At 33.8% G+C, this 26,180-nt stretch overlaps 1 protein-coding gene across 6 annotated transcripts in view; it reads left to right on the top strand.

Moving 5' to 3' along the window:
• Positions 1 to 26,180, top strand: part of LOC128246596 (uncharacterized) — a 58,176-nt gene that overhangs the window by 7,779 nt on the left and 24,217 nt on the right. For 2 of the 6 annotated variants that reach the window (XM_052964868.1, XM_052964863.1), the window contains exon 2: positions 10,116 to 10,493. The gene's annotated coding sequence lies outside the window, so the exon portion shown is untranslated. Of the gene's footprint in view, positions 1 to 10,115; positions 10,494 to 15,907; positions 16,024 to 22,234; positions 22,368 to 23,405; positions 23,425 to 24,981; positions 25,115 to 26,180 lie in introns of those variants that run through there. The other 4 variants (XM_052964866.1, XM_052964865.1, XM_052964867.1 and 1 more) reach the window with 4 other exon arrangements.

Genomic DNA, 26,180 nt, shown 5'->3' with positions numbered 1-26,180 from the left:
TTATTTTATAAAAAAGGGCAGTAAATCTGTCGACCAAAAAACCAATTTGGTGTGACTTAGCCTCCCTTTGACCTTAACATCTGATAATAAACAAGCTCTTTTCAAATGTTTTTGTATAGTGTTGCTCAGTATTTTAAGGACAGGAAATATAAGATAAGAAATAATTGTTAAATTAATTAATTTTGTATATATATATATATATATATATATATATATAATTTTTTTAAATAATGTTCAAAAATCCTAATATCTGATTTTAATTCTATGTTGTTATAATAAAGTTAAAATTTGTATTTTGATGATTTTATTATTTGATGTTCTTTAACTTAAATGATAGAATTGGCTAAAGTCTTAAAAAAGCTGTCTGTTTAGAAATGTCTAGGGACAGTTATTTAATAACAAGGTTTTCATAAAGTGTCTCTGTTACTAAAAAAAGAAAAACAGTTGAAACTGAATAACTATATAGATAGGGTTGACATATCTTGACCAAACTTCATATATAGGAAGAGTTTGTCAAGTTCTTTCATGGGGTCATTTATTTTTTTATTTAATATTTATTTCCATTCTTTATATCATCTAACCAATTTGGCATGTTTTATACATACACACTATAAATCAGCTTGATTATAATTCTCGCAACACAGGCTGATGTTCTTCTGTCAATCATTGAAAACCTGGTTTCGTTGAATTGCTGCCTTGCTTGTTTTTAGCTCTACTGCCTTGCTTGTTTTTAGCTCTACTGCCTTGCTTGTTTTTAGCTCTACTGGCCTTTGGCCAGTAGAGCTTATGCGATGGTAATGTGTACGTAGTATGTGCATCGTGCGGTCGTGCGTCAGTGCGTTCGTGCTTCTTTAAACAATTGCTTGTGAACACGATACAGTCTTCAGTTTTGATTGTATCTCGATGAAACTTGTACAGTATCTAGAGATCCATTAGAGCTCGGTTCCTTTCGAAAACCAGCTAGATCCACCCATGCATGCCTAGATTATGGCCCTTGATAGTATAAAAAAATGCTATTGTGTATACAATTGGTTGTGAACACGATACAGTCTTCAGTTTTGATTGTATCTCGATGAAACTTGTACAGTATCTAGATATCCATTAGAGCTCGATTCCTTTCGAAAACCAGCAAGATCCGCCCATGAATGCCTAGATTATGGGCCATGAAAGTTTTAAAGAAATGCTTTCTATTTTTAGCCAGGTCTGCATGAGCGAATTCTATTTTAGCCAAGTTTACATGTATATGTAAATTCAAGTCTAAAGTTAAGGGAGACAATTTGCAAGTCTAGGATTTTGACATTCGGAACTCCTCGGCCATTTTTATCGAAAACAACCTCGGATGTATGCCGGTACATCTGTTGAAGTAGTTCGTAAAATTTTGAATTATATCATTAGTTAAATGTAGTGTTTTAGAGTTGTAATTATTGATCTAAGTTTAAATTTATTGTCATTGAATTGTATTATAGCAAACATAATGAAGAATCCCAAGAGTTAAGTCACAAAGTTTAACTGCTAAATAAAATTACTACGCGATCTACTTGCAGCTGACTTAAACGTACCACTTTTTGAGTGTGTAAACCATCCATATACATCCGAGGTTGTTTTCGATAAAATGGCCGAGGAGCTCCGAATGGGATTTTGAGAGACAATTTGCTTTTTGCTTCTGCAGTTGATTTTGTGAATAACTCTGCCTTGTTCTTGTTGAAAGCCCAAAGGCCATTTTTTAGCTTTAAGTTCTGTAGTTTGCGCATTCATCTTAACAAAATTGGTTGTGAATGTTTAAGTTATGCACCTGGTGTCATTACTGGCCACACCCAGGGTTCACAGGTTTGGTAAACATAAATCTGGAAAGGTTTGAAAATCTTTTTGTGTGTTCGTGCATCCATCTCAGCACAATTGATTGTGAATGTTTGTTCAAATTGATCAATGTTGTCCTAGGATGCCCTTGACTTTGACCTTTTGACCAACTTTTTTTAACTTTTAAAACTACAAAAAATTTTACTATGAGTACTGTTTTTAAAGCATTTTTTTTTTTGTCAGATGACTTTTACTTGGCACATTTTAAAATAGTTCATGCAACTAATCTGCTTACAATACTTTCTGGGCTCAGATGTTGAACGTGCTACGTTTTCAGGTAACCCAAACACAAAACATAAACTATATGTCTGTTGCCTTTTACCCATACATACATGCTCTGGATTGATATGACCACAAAAGCCATGCCAGTAGAGCATAGGCCCTTTTGGGCCTCATGTTATTTTATGGGTGCATTGGCTCAAAAACGGAACTTTTTTTACGAGTTCTTGCCTGGATGATTACAGAAATATAAATCCAGTTTCTTTTAAGCCAGCTTCTTTGAAAGTATCATACATATGGAAATGTGATTTTCAAATCACATTAGTGATGTTTGGGTAATAAAATAGAAAAGTAAAAAGAAACAACGCAGTATCTTTCGAGATTATCTATTCATGGCGGAATTCACAAAAGTGATTTTGATTCATTTATCATACCCTAGGCCACATTAGATCTAAGTTGGCTTGTGGTTTTTCAAACGACTCACAGAAATACCTACAACCAGTGTTTATTCAGCCTCTTTCAGGGGCAGATCAAGGGTTTGACGTTTAAGGGGGCATAATTTAAGGGTGTGAGCTTTTGACATTCGCCCCTCTTTGCGAACTGAAATATAATAGTGTTGGCAGGGGGGTTTGGGGGTACTCCCTGAAGTCCATTTTAACAATTCCTAGTCTTGAAATGGTGCCTTTTGGGGTGGGGTGGTGGTGTGCCTGCTGAGGTGCGCTCTGCTATGGTCTTCCAAGACTTTATTTAAGCATATATCAACATTTGCTGGGGGGGGGTCCAGCTGCCAGTATCTTAGTTTTAACTAGGGATGGAAGCGAATATCCGAGTATCCGGATATCCGGATATCACGCAAGTATTCTGATACCAAAATGGGTATTCGAATATTCGTTAAGAATTAAAATTTCAATGAAATAGCTTAGCAGAGACATAGCAATTGTTATAAAACTTTTCAGATGAAATATTTCAGGTGATCAACAGTGTCTGTCGCAAAGTGGGTATGTGTCACAAATCGTCTGCTAATTTGGTGTTTGTACAAGGCGTGATATTGTGTCCTTGTGCAGCACCCTGTGAAGTTCTATGACCTTGTTTACAATGACAAGTGTTGTTTTATGATATCAGATGTGCTTAATTGACACTAATTGGCACTAGTTGATATTAAACGGATTGATCATTAATCCCCAGGAATCGATCGTCCAATCACAAGATAAGGGTCGTGCAATCAAAGCTATTAATGACCAATCGTATTTTTGATGAATATGCATGAAGAAATTATTGCTATCTGAACAATAAATATAAAAACAAATTTGTTTATCTTTTCACTTTTCAATCAAATTTCCATCATTTTGCATCTTGTAATTGTGTTTTGAATTATTATTCCTGTATCATGACAACGGAAATATGCCTCCAACATTGACTTCAAGTTTTTGGAAGTATTTCACAAAATCCGAGGATGGTAAAAGTGTTGTGTGTCAACTGTGTAATGTTAAACTGGTATATTGTGGTGGAACTTCAAATCTTAGAAATCACATGAAAAAACACCCCGTATGCAGTCCACCGACTACGCCTTCAAAGTCCACCATGAGGCAGACAACTCTTGACGTCACCATGTCCACTATTTTTTTTTTATACGATATGTAAACATGTTTAGTTTATTGATAAATAAAAAAGTACACGCATGTAAATAAAGAAAAATCAGATCGTCTTTTTGTCTTCTTATCTTTTCCGCAATTATATCCTTCATCAAAAAAACACCGCAGAAATTGTAGGTATTGCATAAAATCAAACAATATAATGAAATAAAATTACAATCGACTAATCAAATAATCAAAGCGTCATTTAACAAGAAACCTGCTGATAAATAACAAACTCGAAAGCACGTGGCAGTAACCAAGCAACCACCTCGGCCGAAGTGACTATCAAATTCGCGAGGTGTTTATGTGGTAATCATCATGAGTTTTATGACCTAAAATGAGTTGTTTAGCTTTGATTAATACATTATAAATTATTAAGACTGAGAAAGAATGAATGAAAAAGTGAAATTGCCATATGACGAATTATAAATTAAGTGGACACTTGTGTCAAATAACAGAAGGTGGGTGACATATAATAGGAAATTTACTTATTATGAAAACAATTTGATACGAGTATCCGGATAGTATTCGAATAGTTGATACGAATATCCGGATACCGATTTGGTATCCGGTTTCCATCCCTAGTTTTAACACTCCTTATGATTTTCAACACTTAGTTTTGTGCAGTTTACAAACCATGAGTCAACCCCTCAGGCCACTACTTTTATATAAATTGGTTTACAAAACCGGCGGGTCTAATTTTCCGAAAAGTACAAAAAAAATAAAAAATGAATTTCACTATTTTTTCAAAATTATTTTCCCGACCGTGTTGATTTTGGTGCGAAACGAAAGAAAAATGCACAGATAATAGTACGAATGCAGTAGATCTCGACTGGTTTGTTGTTCCGTGGCCGTATTTGCCAATTTATAGTGATAGCATGTGAGCCAGTCAACTGTTATGGCAGCGCCGATGGCAATGGCGGAATTGACGATAGCAGTCATTCGTTGTATGAAATAATTAATTAAAATATGCAGGAGTTGTTAAAATAACAATAGCAATAAACATTGGCAAATTTAACAGCCGACACAAACAATAACTGTCACGTGATTGTTGTTATTCCCCGCCAATTTAGGTCATGAAAATATTGTTGTTTATAGATAAAAAATAAAATTGTCAGCGGCTGCCATCGAATTAGTAGACACAAATATCTGTAAATTATGTGTGAGAAAAACATTTTATGGTTGAATATCAAATAACAGTGCACTAAGTGTGAGTGGTGAAATCGAAAGTAAAATTTCTAAGTTGACACCGGTGACCTAGTTTCACAAGTTCGGTCGATGGTGTTTATGGATTTGAAATCACAAAATGGTTTGGAAATACTTGTTATTGAGTCAATGTAAAGCTTGTGTTTATTCTAGATTACACGTTTATTCATGTTTGGGTTAATAGTAGAGTAAAAACAATAAAAGAGTTGAACACATGTCTCAATGACATTGTAATACTAATGCCAGTGTAGTTGTGTGCAAAACATTTAGATAAAACATCACGGAAAACTATTTTGAATAAGTCCATTTCAATTTGTAATGAACTTGATATTTCACTATAAATGAGATTTGTTGTTGTAACCAAGGAATACTCTTTAAAATGAAAAAATAAACAAGCATGAAGTATAGATGCCCTGTGAACTCGTGTATACACAAAATGGCGGAGTTGGGAGAAGATGAAAATATCCGATACATAATTATGGATTTCTCTGTTACTATCATTGGTACATAAAGTTAAGTCACATGCTAGATTTATTATTTTGTTATCTGATTTTTATGTACTGATGTGGTAATTTGCTGCAAGATTTGAATTTGAAATGGATTTGGTGAACATCCCATGGTAAATATCTCGGTCCGAAAATATCCGAACTTAGCATGGATGGGGTTACACACAACTAGGACCCACCATGGTAAAGGTTATTAAAACTCAAATCTAGGTCTAGTTTGGTTTTTAGTTTTTCAGGAATTGCTTTCACAATGTTAAAGCTCAAATGTCTTCATAAAATGTTACTTCCTTATTTACAAAATTGGTAATTATTTCACTTTATTGGCATTTTCCAATATTGAAATAACTGAAACAATGTTTAGAAAATATTATGTATTGTTTCAATACAGTGCAATTTTTTGTATTTTAATGCGTAAAATTGCCTTCTCTTTTTTTCAATTTAATATTGTTCAGTTTAGTGTTCTGCATTCACTTTTGCTTTAGCATACCCTTGAAGCTTAACAAATGTCTTGCTGAGTGATATTCAATGTATCTTTGATAAAAAGTGTAGTTTATACATGTAAACATGTTTTATAGTCAATTTCATTGATGTTTTATATGCACAGTGTGTAAGATTTAAACTGTGTGTTTAATTAGAACTTTGAAACTTTGAGTGTATTAAAACATGCATTAATAGCAGTTTAAAAATTTAAAATGTCATGTAAATGATATAAATTTTCAATGTTTTATGTTGTTCTCTGATTTTTACCCTTTAAGAGTATGTTTTGTGACCTTTTTTCCTTTCTATTTTTTTTCGACCGCCCGGTGGACATTTTTCCCAAAAATTCTTGTAAACCAAAAAATAAAAAAGGAGTGGCCTCAGAAGTATAAAAAAAAATATTTTTAGAAATCAACATACCTAAACACACCTTTGTGTGCAGGGAACCGGACAAAAGAACTTTATAGTTGCCCCATAGGTATTTAACAGGCATGCATCAGTCAGACAGCAGTGAGCAGGATACTTATTTTGCATTAGGCAAAAGGCTTTTTCGTGCTAATCTTTATATTAATGCTCTCTTGCATGACTGCTCGAGAATTGGGAAACCATATGAATCTGGAGGAGATAACGGGATTTTCTATGCGATTTTTTTGCGCGTCATTTATTAGGCTCCTCAAAGATTGTTACCTGAACATTGTATACATTTAATAGATTATTTTTTGTACGATCATATATCCCCGCCTCAAATGTATTTGTGTTTTTGCATCAAGCTATAAGTGTATAATATCAATTTGAAATATTTCTAAAGAATATCCATCAACAATTAAAGCTGCACTCTCACAGATTTACCGTTTTGACAACTTCTTTATTTTTGTCTTGGAATGAGCCAATTTTTGCGTAAATATCTTCTAACCAGTGATATAAGAGTGCTGACAAAAGATCAGGTCGCTGATTTTCATATTTCCGTTCGAAAAATAATGTTTTATGGCTAAAGAGTAATACTAACTGTTTACGAAAAATGTATAAAACATCATTTTTTGAATATGAAAATTTGAGATCTGGTCTTTTGTCAGCAGTCTAATATAACTGGTGTCCATGCATTTTCGCATAAATTGGCTCATTTCAAGACAAAAAATAAAAAGTTTTCAAAATGTTCAATTTGTGAGAGTGCAGCTATAAAAGTTAAAAATCGTATTTCCTTACCAAGTTGTTTGTGCCTGCTTAATGACTTGTGCGCATAAGCTTTTCTAGTGCAAGCTTTCTCAATTCCTTTTATAAATTCATTTTCAAAATAATTGAAGTTACGTTACAAATTAAAGGTTTATGCTAATGACATACTTAAGGCGCTACGGTCAATTAAAATCCAGCTGAAATTTCAAACAATGTGCAGCATACTTCATTTCACGAAATGCACCATTAGCGAAGTGTTTTTCATCCGGTTCCAAATATATATCAAGGCATTAGCTTATTTATTCAAAGGCATGTTCGGCAGTTTCTTTTGTCCTTACTGTTTGCTCAAAGTTGTATGGGCATAATTTATCCATGTTGGTTCAAAAGTAAAATAAGCGTAAAATTGAATTAAAACAAATATTTTAAGGACAAAATTTATGCAGCAGTCACTTGTTACCACGGCCCCCCAGTGGTATACCAGGGGAAATGTGCAGTGTTTTTACCTTTCAGGTGCCCCCCCCCCCCCACAGTGCCGAGAGAATGCGGTGTTTTGTTATCACCCCAAAAATAGCTGGGAATGGGCCTTACCTAGGTATCCTGGGGTGCGGGGGCCTTTCTTGGGGATTTTACCAGCAGTTTGTCTCCGCAGGACGGGGATTTTACCTGGGATTGGCTGGACCAAAAGTCAAAGTCCCCGTTATTCCCCGGACTTGGGGGGCTGTGGTTACAATTGACTGGTGCATTATGGATACATTATGATGACTGCCTCTGTGGCCTAGTGGTTATAAAGGTTCTTTTTATAAAGCAAGTGGCGGGCAAGGTTCGAGCTCTGCACAGGACTCTTTGGCTGGTTGCTGACCTAGCAGCTAGTTTAAAACAAAGGGTGCTGAATGCATTTCCTGTTGGGCATCTGCTAGATAGAAAAGGAGTCGGGAGTAAAGCTGATCATCAGATGTCTCATAAGTCCAGCGGCCCTTATTTGAGGTGGTAGGAGGCGGGGCGAGCTGTTTAAGCCTTCTTTGCTGTACCCGATAACCTTGACAAAATAATATTCCTGGACAGTATACCCCCCTCTCCCATTTTGAAAAAAAACAAAAACAAACCTATGCATTTTTACTAGCTTTTATATAGTTAGTGTGTAAAAATGATGTGAGATGTAATTGAATGATATCTTATACACTTGTTATGATATATGTGGTAAATAAGTGAATATTGTATGGCAGAATTTTGTAAAGGGGGGGATTTTTGCCTGTCTCCTATCCCTGTCAAGAAATGTCTGTTTCTTCTTCTTTGAAATATATGATATTTGGAACTCTTCTATTTCCTGGCTGGTATATTGATAAAACATTTCAATTCATTTTCCCATTATGTAAAAGTTTCACTGGTCATATGAAATAATAACAAAATCTTAACCCAAAATAATGACTTATGATATATTTCAAGTCAGAGGAAGCTGTGCAGTCAATTATTATTTCAATTTATTGACATTCCTGTGGCCCACTGAGCTAATCAGTGAAGCATGTCAGTTCAGGGTGACAGACATTTCCTGTCCTGTCGCTTGGTCAATTATTGCGCAATAACAACCTCTGGTGATTGGCAGGTGGTAGATGAAACACCTTAGCTGGCAGAAGTGTTGCAATTTTGAATGGGGAAGGCTTTGGTTCTTTAGGTAGATGTATGATTAGTAGATCTGGAAATGCTGGTGGTTGGTTGGGTGGTAGATGAAACGCCTTCACTAAGCTGGAGAAGTGTGGCAATGCTGAATAGGGGAGGATTGGTTCTAGGTAGATGTACATAGGTTTAGTAAATTTGAAATTGCTGGTGTTTGGTTGGTGGTGGGTCATGGAACACCTCAGCTGGCAGAAGTGTGGCAATACTGAATAGGGGAGGCTTTGGTTCTAGGTAGATGTATGAAGGTTTAGTAGATTTGGTATTGCTGGCGGTAGGTTGGCGGTGGGATGGAACACCTTAGGTGGTAGAAGTGTGTGCAGGTTATTTAGGGAGGGAGTGTATGGCTTTGAAGCTTACGGTTTTGGGGGTCCCTAAAACACATGTTTTTGTAAAGTGGTAAAAAAATGGTTTAAAATAGCTGTTCAGCTAGTTTGATAAATAAACAAAACAAAAAAAACTGTTCAGTGGTCTCAAGTGGTACTGATGTGTGTGTCTGTTTAGGGGGATGGGGAGTTTAGGTTCCTTCACCAATATGGGGGTTTATAATTAGGCCAAATCAAAATAATGTTATGGTTAAGGTAACCCAAATGACCCCTTTTTCAAGTCTAAACCCTTTTTATTATTTTTTTTCAGTGAAAACGGGTCAAAATTTATAAATATTTTTCATAAACCATTGAAAATTATAATTAACCATGTCACGCAGTTGTTTGTACAAGGTGAAACAGACTTTTACTTGTATTTTGTTACATTGTTCACAATAAAATTATTAAATTTTAAAAAAATAAATTGTTTTCCCATCCTACCTTAAAGCCTGTTTCTTGTCAGCAGGTAACAATAACCACCATGTTACAAGTTATGTTTATTTGGCCCTAGGCTTTATAAGGTTCTTCTCAAACTCGAGGGTGTTTGAGTATATCTAAGTATTTGTATTTAAAGGTGAGAGGTTTGAATTTTTTTTTAATTTTAAACAATTGGATATTAATATTAAATGCACCGACCATAGCAAAGATACAATGTAGATTGCTTAGTGTAATGTCAAGCAATGTATTGTAATGTACCTAGCAGACAAAATAAAACATGTTTAATAATTGTTAACACTGTATTGACAACCGTGACATGAATTATCTGTCATGACCCACTGACTTGTTGATAACCCAATATGGCAAGTGCCCTGCCTAATCTGTTAAATTAAATACATACGTGATAGACTCTACCATAACCGACTCCACTATAACATCATTGATTTGACAAACTATTTATTGCATGTATCATAAACCCATAAACCCCTATTCTGATTTTAACTGATGATTTAAAAAAAATAAATTAAAAAAAATGATTCATTTAAACATTCTTGCATGTTGTTTTATACTTTCAGGAGAAAAACGAACCCTGAACCACATTTACCACAAGCCAGCCAGTCCCTTATGGAACCTCAATTATTCTCAAACAGTTACCCCATGCGGCTCCTCACAGGATATTGATAACGGTTTTATACACAGCTGTGCTCATTCAACTGATAATGCTGTAGCTATTCAGGCATAGGCTGGTTGTCATGCATGAATTATAGATTCGAATGCTCCAACGGCTAGCTAGCGACTAGCCAGGGAGAAACTTTGCCAACGGATCTGTTATGCTATTGATTTCGGTCTGGGTATTTCTTCATGCACCAGTGAGCCTTAACATTAGTGAATACAAGATCTGGCAGCCTAAAGGAATTTTTGTACAAGACTTATAAATAATATCAGGAACTAAGGTAAGATTATTTATTTTATTTTTCGCCTTAAGTTCAGTTTTATGTCAGGATTTAGAAGTTTCATGTATGTATTATATTTATGATTGCATGAAATGGAAATTATTTTTTGCCCATAGCTACTATTAATTTGTGTACTTGTTTTCAAGTTCATTTAATTATTGATTGATTCAATGTATAGATTACTGGTATAATAAAATTACCATGGCTAATTATTTTGTGGTCAGGAACTTAATTGGGAAGTAAATAGACTTAAGTGGTTTGAGTTAAAGCAAGTCTTCTTATGTTGTAAATATTACCGTCTATTTTTGGAGCTGACTTTAGAAAAGTTTATGTACAATGCAATCTGTAATGTGGAGTTTAGAGTTCTTAAAAACTTTTTCAATATTTGTTTATACAAAGAGTAACATCATACAATTTTGACTCCTTTTAAACAAAGATGCTGAAACTTACTCACTTGTTAAGTTCAACCGTTAAAGGCAGATATCCATGTTGATTCAAGGAATAAGGGTCGTCCTATTCGTGAATCTCGTAAGTCTGTTATAACACAATTAAGCTAAGCTCACTATTTTTGTTCTGCTGTAAATTTTGTAATAGTAACTTTTTTGGACGTAATTGGACTGTTTATTAAAGTTTTCAGTATGATAATCACAAAAAAATAAGTTTTATTTATCAAAATCAGGTTAGCGAAATGAAATAAGCTTCTTAGGTCTGTTATGCACCAGTCAATTGTAACCACGGCCCCCTCAGGTCCGGGGAAAAGCGGGGACTTTGACTTTCGGTCCAGCCAACCTCGGCTAAAATCCCAACTCTGCAGAGACAAACAGATGGTAAAATCCCCGCCAAATGCCCCCGCACCCCAGGGACCCTAGGTAAGGCCCATTCCTCGCTATATTTAAAACGAAGACAAAACCACCGCATTCACCCGGCACTGCGGGGCCACCTGAAAGGTAAAAACACGGCCCATTTCCCCGGGTATACCCGGGTATACCCCCGGACCTGGGAGAGCCCGTGGTTGCAATTGACTGGTGCATTAAGCTTTAGAAGTTTCCAGAAGTCAGGGATGTCTTTATTTATCAATAGACACAGTTGAATATTCAGATTACTGTCAAAGATGTTAATCCACAAATGTATTTTGTCAGGGCCTTAAAATATTTGCGACAATTATGATCTTTGAACAGTGAAAACTATATAAAAAAACATCGATATCCATGATATAGATCATATATAAGATTAAAACAATCTCACGGATATTTGCCTTTAATTAAACAAAATGATGACATACTCATTACATCTGTGACTTGCATAGCCTTAAATGTGCCAATCAGAGCCAAATTTTGTCTGAGTATTCATGCATTGCGCCTTGATGTCAAAGTTCAGAATAGACTTCTTTGAACAATACATAAGTCGGTTATATCCATGAATTCACACTAATTTTAATTAAAATAAATTATTCGAGTGGTCGCAGTAAAGTTGCTCCTAAATTGGAATACATACGTTAAACTAAATCTAATACCATGATGAATTTTAACCTATGTTTACAGAATCTGATATCAGTAATCTATACATATAGACAGACAGGAAGTAAATCTTCATTGAAGACCCTTAAGCTATCTATTTCTCAGTAGTCAATTTGTGCTTGTTTTTACATGAAAATGCAAGTTCAATATTTCGAACTAATTTGTATATATATATATATATATATTCATAAAATATGGATCTGACTTAATTCAGTTAGCCAAGTAGATGTTCTACGTTCGAATTTTTAAGCTTTTCCTTGGTCTAATGTGTCTACTTTCTTATCAGCGCTTGTAACTTAACTTATTATCTGAGTCCTACACAACGACCATTGTGGCACATTGTGCCCATCTCAATGGGAAATACTCATACATTTCCAAAGATGGAAAGAAATTAATCTTCCCATTAAGACAGGGTGCCATGGCTCAGATGTTTTATGGACGTGTTCCGTTATTTGATCATGCATGCCTGCGTTGTTACGGTCCTCGACAAAAGGAAGCGAGGTATTGAAGTATAATAAAACTTTTCATAAGTGGGATTATAAAATAGGCTGGTTAAAGCAAAAATGGATTTGTTCATTTTGTCTGATTTTCAATGGCTTTTGATGCAAGACTCGAGTGACTGTAAATTGAAATAGATGGAATTAAAGTTACGTTTGTTTGGCGCTTAAAGACTCCTCCCTTTGTGAAAGATTTGGAGACTGTGCTAGAATTCATAAAGTATGCTAAGTCATTCCATAACTAATAATGACCATAAGTCACTTTCTTGATTTAAGAACCTCATTGGTGATTTGATATAAAAAAACTAAATGATTTCTTAAATACATTATTTTTTTTGACAATACTTCAAAATATCTACTATAACAGTGTTAAAAACTTTTATACCGTACATAGGACTGAAACTTCGAAGAAATAGACTTAAAGCACTGCTGCACTCTCACAGATTGAACGATTTGACAACTTTTGTATTTTTCGTCTTGGAATTAGCAAATTTTTGCTTAAACACTGCTAACCAGTGATGAAAGACTGCTAACAAAAGATCAGATCAAAGATTTTCATATTTCCATTCCAAATTTAATATTTTATGGCTTAAACCGTTACTAACAGTTTAAGAAAAATGCATAAAACATCAATTTTGGGACGGAAATACGAAAAGCTGTGATCTGTTCTTTTGTCAGCAGTCTTTTATCACTGGTTTGCATATATTTACGCAAAATTTGCTCGTTCCAAAACAAAAAATAAAAAAGTTGTCATAACGTTCAATCTGTGAGAGTGCAGCTTTAAGTTAGGAAATTACTTAAGATGCTTACATACGAATATGGCCCCTGTATTTTATTTCAGAAGTTGGTTAAAGGTTTTCAAAGTCACCAGAGCAGAGGGTGATTGATATTATAAATCTAAGAAAAGAAAAAAAAGGTTTAATTATTTGGACCATTAAGTGTTCCAATTGACTCCACTCTGAAGAAACATTATGTTTCTGGCAAAAATTAATATAATTACTGTGTAAAAATTAAAATTAATTTCCTATTAGATGCAAAACTTTTAGTATCCTGCAGGCTTAAACAGACCCATTGTTTTCGCTTCATCAAACTTTTTATAATTCTGTTTAACTTTCGGCAAGAATGAGAAATGTTTCGCTTCAAATCCACATAAGTGGGGTGTAACCTAAATTATACCATAGGGTATGGGTTTATATGCATGTCTTCAACAGAGATGCTGCTTTTGCTTATATGTGCACTATAAACAAATGGCGGCTGATGTTATGTTTTTTATATATATGAAAAAATTGCATTTTTTTAACCTAAGCTTTAAGGTAACCATTGTTCAAGTATCAAATTTGGGAAATAGACCCTTTTACAGACCCCCTGCTCCTCTATTAGGGCTTGCCCTCTTCTAGTACATTTATGGTATTTTGTATGCCCTTTACAAATTAACTCTTGATAATCTCATATGGTAAGAGTTGTTCCCCTTAGTCAACTCAGTTTTCTGTCAGTTATGGAGAGACATTAATGCAAAATAGTTTAAATTGATATTTACAAGACAAATGTAACATTAAATCAAATCTAAATTGTGCATTCATGAGCTGTGTAACCTAGCCCAATGTTTTCATGCAATACTTTAAAGTTTAGTGATCATTTAAACATGCCATTACATACTTGTTTGTCAATTTTTTATCTTTCCCAAGCTTCACTGGTTTAAAACAAATGTTGATATACGACAGCTATTGGTTGACTAATGATGCCTGACTTTATTGCTGATTTAAATGCAGATGTAGAAATAATATCCTAAAATGTTGAAAGACTAGTAGGTCTATATTGTGTATAATTTGAATTCAGTATATTAGAAGGGATTGTTAATATATTCTTGATGTATCAAAAAAATTCTTGTTTGAACATATATTTCAGAAGCTTGCATAGCAAGCAACTTTTGTCAATCTTTCGCCTGTAACACAAACTTGCATATTCATATTACAGTTTGAATTTGGGTTGTATACTTTGCAAAATTTCAGTGAAATTTTATGAATATATTGTGATTGATTATGGTGACACACCTTGCAAAATTCAGAGAGTGGATTTGAATATCATCAGATCGAATATGGAGCACTTGATTGTCAAGCGAGAATTTGATTACCGGATACATTGTTCAAGTTGCAAGTGCATAAAGTATGCTATAGCATACTAAGTTATAGAAATGAAGTCACGGTTCTGCACTGTCTTCAGCTTATTATACTACTTTGGTTAATTGTATATTGATGGCCTCACTTAAAAATGCCGAAGCTACATTTTTTATGTTTCGGAATTCTTACATCACTAAAATTATACAGGCGAGCCGCATCTAACTGCAGAATGCAGAGTAAATTGTCCAATGAGGAAATGGTGATGCGTCATGTGATCAAAATGTTGAGCAATGATTGGACATCTCACAGAGAAGTAAAAATGTCGTACCTTCAGAAAATGTAACTACAAAAAATGTGATATTGGCATTTTGTAAAAAAATGTGTTATCAAATTACCAAAAATGTTGCTACTGAAAACATGGGATATTGTAGCTTCAACTTTTGGAAGTGTGGCCATCGATATTGTAAACCTCAGATTATATGTGTATCGGGGTTTTTCATCTAGCGATCGGTTTTTGGATGTTACATTTAGGGCCGTTTTTATCACCAGTATCAATTGATCGATCGATTATTTAATTGATTGATTGATTGATCTCGTTATAGAGCCATACATTATATCGAAGCTGTGGTCTTTGTATAGTAATGATATTTAATGCCATGAATCATGACATAGATTTAAAGAGTGTGTTTTGTCATTTAGGGAGGAAGCTTAAAACACACTCGCTCAATAAGAAAGAATTTTGCAGGGTTACCTAAGAATTTATAAAAAAAAAAGAGTGTGATTTTGAGCAAATATTTATTGAGGAAAAAACATGAACCGCCATGTTGGAAGGAAGCTTGAAACCCACTTGCAAAAATATACGGGTGCACAAAAAGGAAGAATTTCGCGGGGTAACCTCATTTTAAAACTGCATGATTTTGAGGAAATATTCAGTGAGAAAGAGGCATGAATCGCCCTTGTAATACACTGAGGAAATAAACCTCTGATTATAAAAAAAAAATGTTTCCTATAAATTATACAGACAAAGCAGGGCTGGCTGCATGCTGTGACCAGTCAATACAGATAACATCACCATGGTTAGCTGGCTAGTCACACAACTGTGACATCCAACTCTTAGCTAAGGTGCACTAGTTACAAACCTTTATCACATCATACAGGCCTTATCAGACTTCATATTTGTTTAAAGCCTAAAACACGCGATGTCACGGTCAATACTTAAAGCCAGCTAATTTTACACTGTGCACTTGGCTGTTATCAGCAAGGCTAATTTCATGGTCTATATACATTGTAAATACTCAGCTATGTAAAAACAAGCAAGCCTAATCAAGATCATTTATTGGTTTCACGCTGGTTGCCTGGGTTAAGGTTAGATTACTTAGTGTATCAGATCGTTAAGAAGGTAAGACTTAATATTTTTTCTTGTTTTTAAGGTGGATTATATTTAATTATTCTCGTTTTGCATGCTTGAATGATTTAGTCGTGCAGTGCACTTGAACTTATCAGAGAGCTGAAGATCGTATTTGTAATTGTATATATTTGTTTGTATGTGTTTTGCATTGTTATGACAGTATAGATATAACTTCTAGTGGTAACGACTGCAATTAACGATTATCAAGATTTTCTCAACCATTATTTCATTGCTGCCTATAATAGAATGTATAGATATCAATCTTAAAGTGACTCGCTCATGTTTTTGGACCAAAAATAAGGTTTTCCAGTTATTCATCTGAAAACACTTATTTTATCATTATTTCACTGACTTTATATTGAAATTGCAGAAAATAAATACAGTTATTGTATAAAAAAAAAGGTATTTTGGTTTTAGTGGGGTGCGAACCCACGGTGTTTCAGTCAAGAAAAAATTGATTTATTACCACTAGGTTCAGGACTTTCACAAAAAATGTGGATATTTTGACCTCTTAACAATACATGGATAACATCATGTCATAATTCTATCAACCAATCACACAACAAGTCAGAGCCATTAAGTAAACATTAGCGTTGCTAACACTATAAAAACTGTGGTCTTCAAAGACAATATTTGAGCAAAAATCACCATTTTGCTGATTGGTTCCAGCTTTTGGTTACTTAGTTTTAACACTTCTGTAATGATTTGCCTTACTTCAAATTGTCATACAAAAAAATTGCGTTAAATTAAAAAAAGCTTAATTTTGAGCAAGCACCTTTAATCGTCGCCACCATAAAACAAAGTTTTTGTGTACTAGCTATAGACTTGGAAAATTTCACTTTTAACATGTATAATACATTTAAGCTTGCTGACCAGTACGCGTGTACAACTCATTTTCGTTATGCTTTGTTTTTCAAATGTCTTCCTTAACTTGTAAAATGGACACATACATGGATAACCTTTCACACAAAAAGTAGTTCGCACGCGCAAGTTTTCGCAACATCTATTATTACAGTTTTTGTAACAAGGACATTTTTTCTTAGTTTAGTACCAGCAATATCAACATGAATGTGATTTGTCTGATTGTTTAACCCTTAGACTGCTGATGGCGATTTTAAAGGCTTTGCAAACAGCTTGGAACCAGACCAGACGCCGAGTTACTCGGCGCCTGGTCAGGTTCCAAGCTGTTTGCCACTCAGTCAATATATGCCTAAAGTTTTAAGTAAATTGAACGAAATTTAGAATAAACCAGACAACATTTTTGAGCAGACGACAATTTACCCAGCATGCAAAGTGTACTGGTTGCTTTTGGTTGTTACTTTATTTGTTGACTGTGTTGACACTCAGCAAGTTTGCTTCCATTTTGAAGTCAGGAGAGTTTTCAAAAGAGAGCCAGGTATACGTGCTTCTGCGACAGGGTGCTTCCATCACTTTGACCCTGTTCTGCTCCTCCCAAAAAGTTTGGAATCTAAATCAGACTTCAGGTGATCATATGGTTATCTTGTCACTTTTATTGGAGTGTTTTGGCGATGTGCGAATGACAGACCAGGTGTATTATAATTTTTACCGACTTTTGGACTGAAAATATATAAAAAATGAACAAATTTCTGCCAATTTTTTTACGATTTTCTGTTACTGAAATCAGTCAGGTCTGGTCGAAATTGGTCCAGACCGGCAAATTGTAGGTTTTTAGAAGCCCTGGCTTCCATCATTTCAGGCTTTCAAACTTTTGATATATTCAATAGAAAGGTAATATATAAAGAAACAGATGATAATACAAATAAATGACTTTTAACCTTGTTTTAGGGTTACTCTTAATTCATAGTCATGTTTACCTGGTCAAGGGATGATAATATGATTAATGTCTTTATGCATCAAGGTAAATAAGTGACCAGTGGCCATCCAAGCGGTGATTGATTTTGTGTCCAGTGGCAGGGCGACTGCAAATGTAAGCGTGTGACCAATACCAGCCATCTGCTGTCACAGTGAGAATTATAAATTGTGTCGCCATGGTAACGTGTTAATGCTGATAATCAAACATGTCTAAAAAGTGTTACTATAGTGCTATATTGGTGATGAAAAGTTGGTCAAATAGAGGTCTTCAACTTCAAATTTCATGTACTTTCCTGTGTATTTTGTTTTTATATCCAGATAAAATCCATATATTTTTATAGCTGAATAATTGAAAAAGGTTAGTTTTAATTGAATATTGACTGCTTTTGTCTTAGTTGTAAGTTTTTATGCCCTAGCTTAATTTTTGACAGCTTTTTTATTTTTTGTCTTGAAACGAGCCATTTTTTGCGAAAATCCATGGAAATCGGTTATACAAGATTGCTGACAAAAAATTAGATTTGATATTTAATTCCAAAAATTAGATTTAATATTTAAGTTCAAAAATTTATATTTTATGCATTTGTCTTAAACTGTTATGTACTCTATTAGTCTTGAAACATTATTTTTCGAACGGAAATTTGAAAATCTGCAATATGATTTTTTGTCAGCAATCTTTTATCAATGGATTGCAGATATTTATTTGTAAAAATTGTATCTTTGAGAGTGCAGCTTTAAAGGGAGGTAACTTATTGAAACTTGGTATTTGACAAGGTTTTCAATTTTATTTTAGGTACATTTTGCATAGCTATACAAAGGGCTTTCAAAATCAGTGACTAAACACATTTGTCATTGGTTTTCACTATGACTCATATGTTAGTTAAAGTGTTTTAAATGCTGTTCCTAAGTCTTTGACAATAATTACCACGCTTTGATGAACAAGGAAGATTTAGGATTAAGACCATCTCCGGTTACCGAGCAAGCCTTTTTGTGGCTTTTCAATTCCACTTGTGCATTCGACTGGCAAAACTTAAATTGTCGTGTATCCGATTGCTTGCTTGTTTTGCGAAAAATAAGGCGCAAACTTATTTCTTCCTTGTAATTATTTCATTGGCAAGGGACACTGCGGCATTTGTCGATTGTTCATGAACCTGAACGTCTAAGTACCGATTTCAAAAGAGTTGCTACAAAATACCTTTCGGTTCAGATTCAACGATTTTTCCGCAAAGGTATTTTCTACAATGGGTAGAGTCAAAGGTGAAAGTTGCGTACAAGTGTCGTTTGTCAATCGCAAGTCTAGGGTAGCCAATCATCGTATCCCATAAAGTTTTAACGAAACGCCTCGGTAATTATCTATTCATGAAACTGCACGGCTCTATTTATGGGTACAATTGTCGATCACTTAATACCCGAAAAGTGATTATTTGGTTTCATGGTTTAAGTCTCCCAGCACCTAATTTAGTGGGGCCTCTGTTAGACTCAATGGGCCATGACATTTAAATATTTCATTTATTTGATTTAGGTTGACATTTATCCAAGTTATCTAGATAAACATCAACAAGGCTATTTTGTTAGCTTGTCATGTTTAAAGCTGACTTATTTTAACACATCACATATTCAGAAAAATAGTGTTGTAGGTGAAGTATCTTCTGCAACATCTCATTTTCCAACATTTTTAAGATTATTTATCATGTTAAACATTTATCATTTTCCATATTCCGCCACATATATCAGTGTTTTTTACGGCCCTTCTTAGGCACCAATATTGGTGTGCCTTGCTCCACAACTGGTGTGTCAAGCCTCCATAATAGATGTTCCTTGCTTTAGAACAGAGAGTTCATAGTTCCATAAAGGGTTGTTTCACTCCGGAACAGGGCTATTTGCTACAGAGTATGTTTGGATCAAGAACTGGATATCTTGCTCTGTCTCGATTCCCTAAACGAAAGTCTTGCTCCAGAACTGCAGAGAGTATTGCTAAAAATAGGGATGATTGCTCCAGAACACAGATGTTTTGCCCCAGCTGGGGCTTTGCTCCAGAATAAGTATGTTTCACTCCGGAAGGGATGTTTTGCTCCAGAATAGCGATGTTAACGAAAAGATGTTTTGTTCCAGAACAGCAAAATTATGCTCCAGTGTTTTGCTCCAGGTTATGTATGTTTTGCTCCAGATCATGGTATCTTGCTGGAAAAAAGGTGTGTCTAGCTCCGGAACTTACGGTTGTCTTGCTCTAGAACTGGGTTGGTTTCTCCAGATCATGGATGTTTTGCTCCAGATCATGGTATCTTGCTGGAAAACAGGTGTGTCTAGCTCAAGAACTCCAGTTTGTCTTAATCTTGAACAGGACAGGTATCTCCTTCTGTGATGTTTTTTGAGGCTATGCAGTTTGAAATTATTTTTTAATTGTTAAGGTTAAATTTCATCTAGGATAGGCAACATATTTGACATATTTTTATTTCCTTGTCAAATTACATTAAGCTTAATTTTTATTGGAAGGAAAATATATACAAATCTATCTCTAAAGATTATCACAAAAAAAAGATGAAAATAATGATACTTTAATATTCATGAATATTAAATTGAGACTATATTATTTGGCTATTAAATTTTGCTTATATACAAGTCATTTAAATATACGCCATATGGTTCAATTCATAAATCATGTAATATCAAGCATATTAATTCTATTTAAAACTGCTGGTATATAATAATATACTAATAAATAATCACAACAATACAGGATGCTCATTTTTATTATATTTTTGGCTCTAAAATAAGGCATGGCAGATATGCTTGAAATATTATGCTTTGTAAAAGTATTACACCATGAAAAATAAATGGTCCTTATCATTATTCAGGGAAACCTTATGGGTGTTTTAGGTAAAAATAGTTCTGTAAAGGTATGTGGGTGGAAACCGTGGAAACCATTGCTTGAAAGCACTATTAAAACCTCTGAGAAAAACTCCTTATATAGATTTATTTTGCATGATTAAATTATATTGATGAAATTTTACATGCTCATGAATGTGTATCTGAATTTAACCCAGCTGTCTATTTTGTTACTGTATCGTTGAATGATTTCTATTAAATGGTTCTTAAATGGTTTCTATTTTAAAGCTGCACTCTTACAGATTTACAGTTTTGACTTTTCTTTTCATTTTTGTCACAAAATCAGCTGAAAGTAGCATCAATGCCTTCAAATCAGGCATTTAAGAAAACTCACAAACAGATCTCAATTGCGTGGAAAACTGCCATTAAATACTCATTTTTCTCAAAGCATTAGTAACGCGTTTAGCCATAAAACATAAATTTTCGAACGTAATATGAAAACTACCATCCTATCTTGTGACAGCAGTCTTATATTACTGATTTCCAGACATTTATACAACATTTGCTCATTGCATGACGAAAAAATTACAAGGTTGTCAAAACAGTCAATCTGTGAGAGTGCAGCTTTAAGAAGTGTGGAATGATTTTGCAAAGTTTTGGAATCGCTAACCGTCATTCTGAAATCAGGTTTTTTTTGTCAGTGCAAATATTGCAGATAAAATTTGATGATAATGTTTTTTATGTCAGAAAATAATTGAGCATTTAAATAAGCACCATTTCAGATCCCCATAAATTGTGAATATCGGAAAAGACAATTGAAGAGACTTATCTTGTAAGGGATTTTCTTTGATATTGAAAATATCATTTTTTACATGCAAAATGTACATCCAATAGCATTAAAACTGCACTCTCACAGATTGACTGTTTTTACAACTTTTTATTTTTTTCTACTTTGATTTGAGTCAATTTTTTGCGTAAATGTCTGGAAACCAGTGATTTAAGACAGCTGAAAGAAGATCAAAATGCAGTTTATCATATTGAAGTTCAGTTCGACGTTTTATGGCTAAAAGCGTTATTAACACTTTAATTAAAATGAGTGTTTCGGCAGTTTCCCAAACAAATGAGATTTACGATATTGTGAATTACCTTTTATGACACAATTGAACGAAGGCATTGATGCCAAAATCAGCTGATTCTGATACAAAAATTAAAATAAAAGTCAAAACTGTCAATCTGTGAGAGTGCAGCTTTAAAATGAATAATTAAAACTTGCATTATGTGAGATCCACATTAAAAAAGAATATTGTTTGGATCGTTAATATTTTTTATTAGGTTACCTAAATATCACATACTTGTAATATAAGTAGAATTTTTGGTGCAATGAGGGTTACAAAGTTAAACCTATATATAAACCATAAGTCCCATACTAAATGGAGCCTAAATTCATGTAACTAAAGCTGCGACATTTGCACGGTCGGTTAAACGCTATTGTTATGTTTTTTCCCTCCTCGCTTGAACTGCTAATATTGTCTTCACAATAAACTGCCACGATTCGGTGCTCATATGAATTTGTTATTCTATTATGGTATAACGCAAAACTTGAAAAAAGAGACCTGGTATTTGTTCAAATTAAATTTTAAACTGTGAATGAAAGAGTGGAAATTGGTCCTGTAAAAAAAGTATGTATAATTTTTGTAACAATTCTAAAATTTAAAAAAGGGCAGAATTTATCAATTCATATTATGGAATGTTTGTTTGTTTGACTGAATGTAATTATTGAAGAAAAAGAGTAAAGGTATTTCGATATCCTCTGCGTAGTTACATCGTTGTTTCATGCAAAAACATTTCTCTTGTCAATGACGAAAATATATCAAAAAACATTCTAGATCTATATAAAAAAATATTTTTTTATTTAAATGAGACTTGGTTAACATGTTGAAATAGATTGTATGTACATGTGTGGAAAGATCCATAACCTAACTCTGGTTTTAATAAAATGATGAGTTATGCCCCTTTTCCATGAAAAAACAACAAAAGATGTTGCATAATTATAACATTTGCTAGTAAATTCATGTGTTTTACTGTGAAATTTATTCAAATGCTTTCTAATTCTTTTTACATGTAGTAATTCCTTAATTGACGTGTTAAATTTAAACCCTACAAAACATTTTCTAGCAGCAATTTGAAACAAATGAACTTTAAATACTGTTGCCCAACCTTATTTTATACTTGAAATCATTATCATGTGACTTGAAAGTTTTTTTGATTGATATTGTTTGAAATATCGGGGAACGCATCTAACAACTGCTCACAAGCATGAATTTGTTTAACTTTGTTCGATTATTTCTTCAAAAATTAGAAATAGGATAGCTCAGTATTATTTTCTACAAGAATTAAAAATCGATCAACTGTAAAACACCCCTATTGAGAAAATTGATCTTATTGAGAGTTACAGTTCTGAATGATAAAACTGTCCAACTGAAATATCATGCTTACTGATTTTAGAATGATTATGATTATATTGATCCATCATGGCATGGTTTAGTGGTCACTAAATTGTTTATTAGTCTTATTTAATAGTTCAGCTATTTCATGAAGTTTGATACGGTTATATAACCCTCGATATTTGCTGCTAAGGTGACTTTTATCTGGTGGAAAATTGTTGATGATAAATGTTCAATAAATTTTTCAACATGAAGTGAAATATCATTTATGGATAATTTAATCGGGAAATAGGTAATATTGAATTGCTCTTTTATTGAAATGTTAAACATAAATACTTAAAAATTGTAGATAATCTTTCACATATTTTTTCCGCTATTTGAATATTACATTTTTTTTATCTGATGGTTCTGAATGGCAACTGATGATAATTGATGACACTTGTCAATGCAGTGGCTTATAATATGTCCCAAATAACATTTTACAGTCTAGAAGAAATGTTTTGTAGTATTTCATAAGATACAACAATAATACCAATTTGAAGGTAAAAACAAAATAAATTATCTCCCTTTATTTATTCATATGTTACAGTAATTACCTCCCTTATGTTGTAAAATAGTTCATTGAGCTAGTGATTCTAGTCAACTTATACCGGATTTTAAATAAAGATTCTTGTATCTTGGACTGTCTCTAAGTTCCCTTTGACAAAAAGCATCAAATATCCCTCATAGTTATTTCATACCTCCAAAATGTTATAGTAATTACCTCCCTTAGATATTTTACTGTCTCTTATCTTCCGTGGACAAAAAAGAATTATTAATCCCTCACAATTGTTTCATTGCTTCAAAATGTTATATTTATTATCTCCCTTTAGGTATTGGACAAAAAAAGACCAGTAATCCACAACTGTCGTTTCATACCAACTGATGTTATTGTAATAACCTCCCTTAGATGTTGGACAAAAAACAACAACATTAATACACAACTGTTGTTTCATACCCACTGATGCAATTGTTATTACCTCCCTTAGATATTGCGCTGACTATTATCTACTAGCAGAACTAACATTAATCTTGCACAATTATTTCTTACCCCAAATAGTTGGCTGACTATTATTTCCCTTGGAAAAGAACTTTCATAAATCCCACACAGTTATTTCCGCCCGAAATATTATATTAATTACCTCCCTTAAATATTGAACTGACAATTATCTCCCTTGGACAAGAACCAACATTGTTATCCCAGTGCTATTTTCTACCCCCAAAAATGAAAATAAAAACACTTTCAAATGAGCATTTTTTGTTCATTGATGCATAACTCTAATAAAATCTAAAATAGCAAATTTTATTTACGGCAAACAAATTTGGACAAGGAAGTGGATTTTTATTACTTTGAGTCGTGGTCTGCTGTATCACTTACCAAACTCAGTTTTTGACATATAAATATTTTTCTTTTCAAACTATTTGCCATGAAAAGCATCTGGCGTTTTGTCATCTGGTATCTTTATTGCGAAAATTGTCCTTGAATAATCGCATTAAAATTTGTTTTCCTTTGACTACCAAATATTTGAGAATATATTATTTAAAAAAAAAAGATTACACAATACTTCAACCCGAAAGAGAGATAATTTTGTCTGACATTATATGAAGTCAAGTTGTATAAAATTGATAGCTTGAATTACAAAATAAATGTGCCAGGCTCCTCAAAGTCTTTATTACATAGACTATTAAGCGAAAAGATTGAAGTCTTGAATGTGTCGTGTTTCCACATGTTACATGTTCTTGCCCCCTGGTCATGTATCGGTGTGTCTCGTTTCTCACGCTCTGCCGAACACTGACTTGTGCGCTCGAGTGTTACGTTCTAACGTGTGTCGGCTTAATTAGTTTCTAAACCCTCCCAGCTATAAATGAGCAACTTTGTTTCAGATACTATTCATTTTTTTTTCTAATTGAATGTGTTATATGGAGGTTTAAATTTTTGATTTGTAAGTAATTCGTTTGAATGTTACTGATTTTGATTTAAGTAGTGCTGATTGTTGTGATGATGATGGAGGTGTTGTTTTGGTTATGATGTATGATGATGATGATGATGATGATGTCGAGGAGGAGGATAAGGATGATGATGATGATGATGATGATGATGATGATGATGATGATATGATGATGATGATGATGATGATGAAGTAAAATAACATTTTAAAAATGATAAGTTAAGATATTGGAAGATTTTATCAAAATAAGGGCAATAAGTTTGTCTTCAGTTTTATATTGATAATTTCAGACAGTAGACAGCTTTGACATATGTGTCTATATGATGCTTATCAGTTGACTTTCCATAAGTTTTTAATAGTGTTATCATAAACCATCAGTTAATATTTGCATATCACGTTTAATTCAGTTATATGGCTCAGATTTCATTCAAATCTTCCAAAGTTATGCACTTTGGCATATGAGGGATTTTAGACAGGGGGTGGGATTTTGATGGACTGATGATACTGCCACCCTGGGGGAAATTAGATTTTGTCCAGAAATAGAATTTGCTGGATTTTGAAGCATGGTAAAGCATTGAGTAATGACCCTAGAGTTTTAATTTAATTGGCCTGCTCCAGGGGTGGGATTAAGCAGAGGGGTGGGGGGGAGGGTTAGCCCATTTTGGGACTGAAATTCCCCCCCCCCCCCCCCCCCCCCGCCGTTTGTGGTGGAATAAGAATATTTTTTAAATGAACTGGACAAGCAGATTGACCTGTTAACAATTAGCAAATTCAGCAATGAATGCCTTTCATGAATATGTCAATGTACATGCCTCACTGAATCCATCCACTCCATTGGTCAGTTAATTTTACAGTCCAATCAAAACACTAGGATTCTAATCTTAAAATTAAGAAAACTCTAAGGGGGTTAAAATTAAGAGAAATCTAAGGGGGTTACTGAATATGTCCCCAGCTAGATAAGTGAACAGATAGTTTCTTGTTTAATTTTACCTAGTTTCTTGTTTAATTTTACCTCTTATTATAAAATGTGTCATTATGGCAATCTCCGATGTCTATTTCA

The sequence above is a fragment of the Mya arenaria genome, chromosome 9 (genome assembly GCF_026914265.1).
Source record: "Mya arenaria isolate MELC-2E11 chromosome 9, ASM2691426v1".
Taxonomy (NCBI): domain Eukaryota; kingdom Metazoa; phylum Mollusca; class Bivalvia; order Myida; family Myidae; genus Mya; species Mya arenaria.
This window is presented reverse-complemented; position numbering and strand designations above follow the sequence as displayed.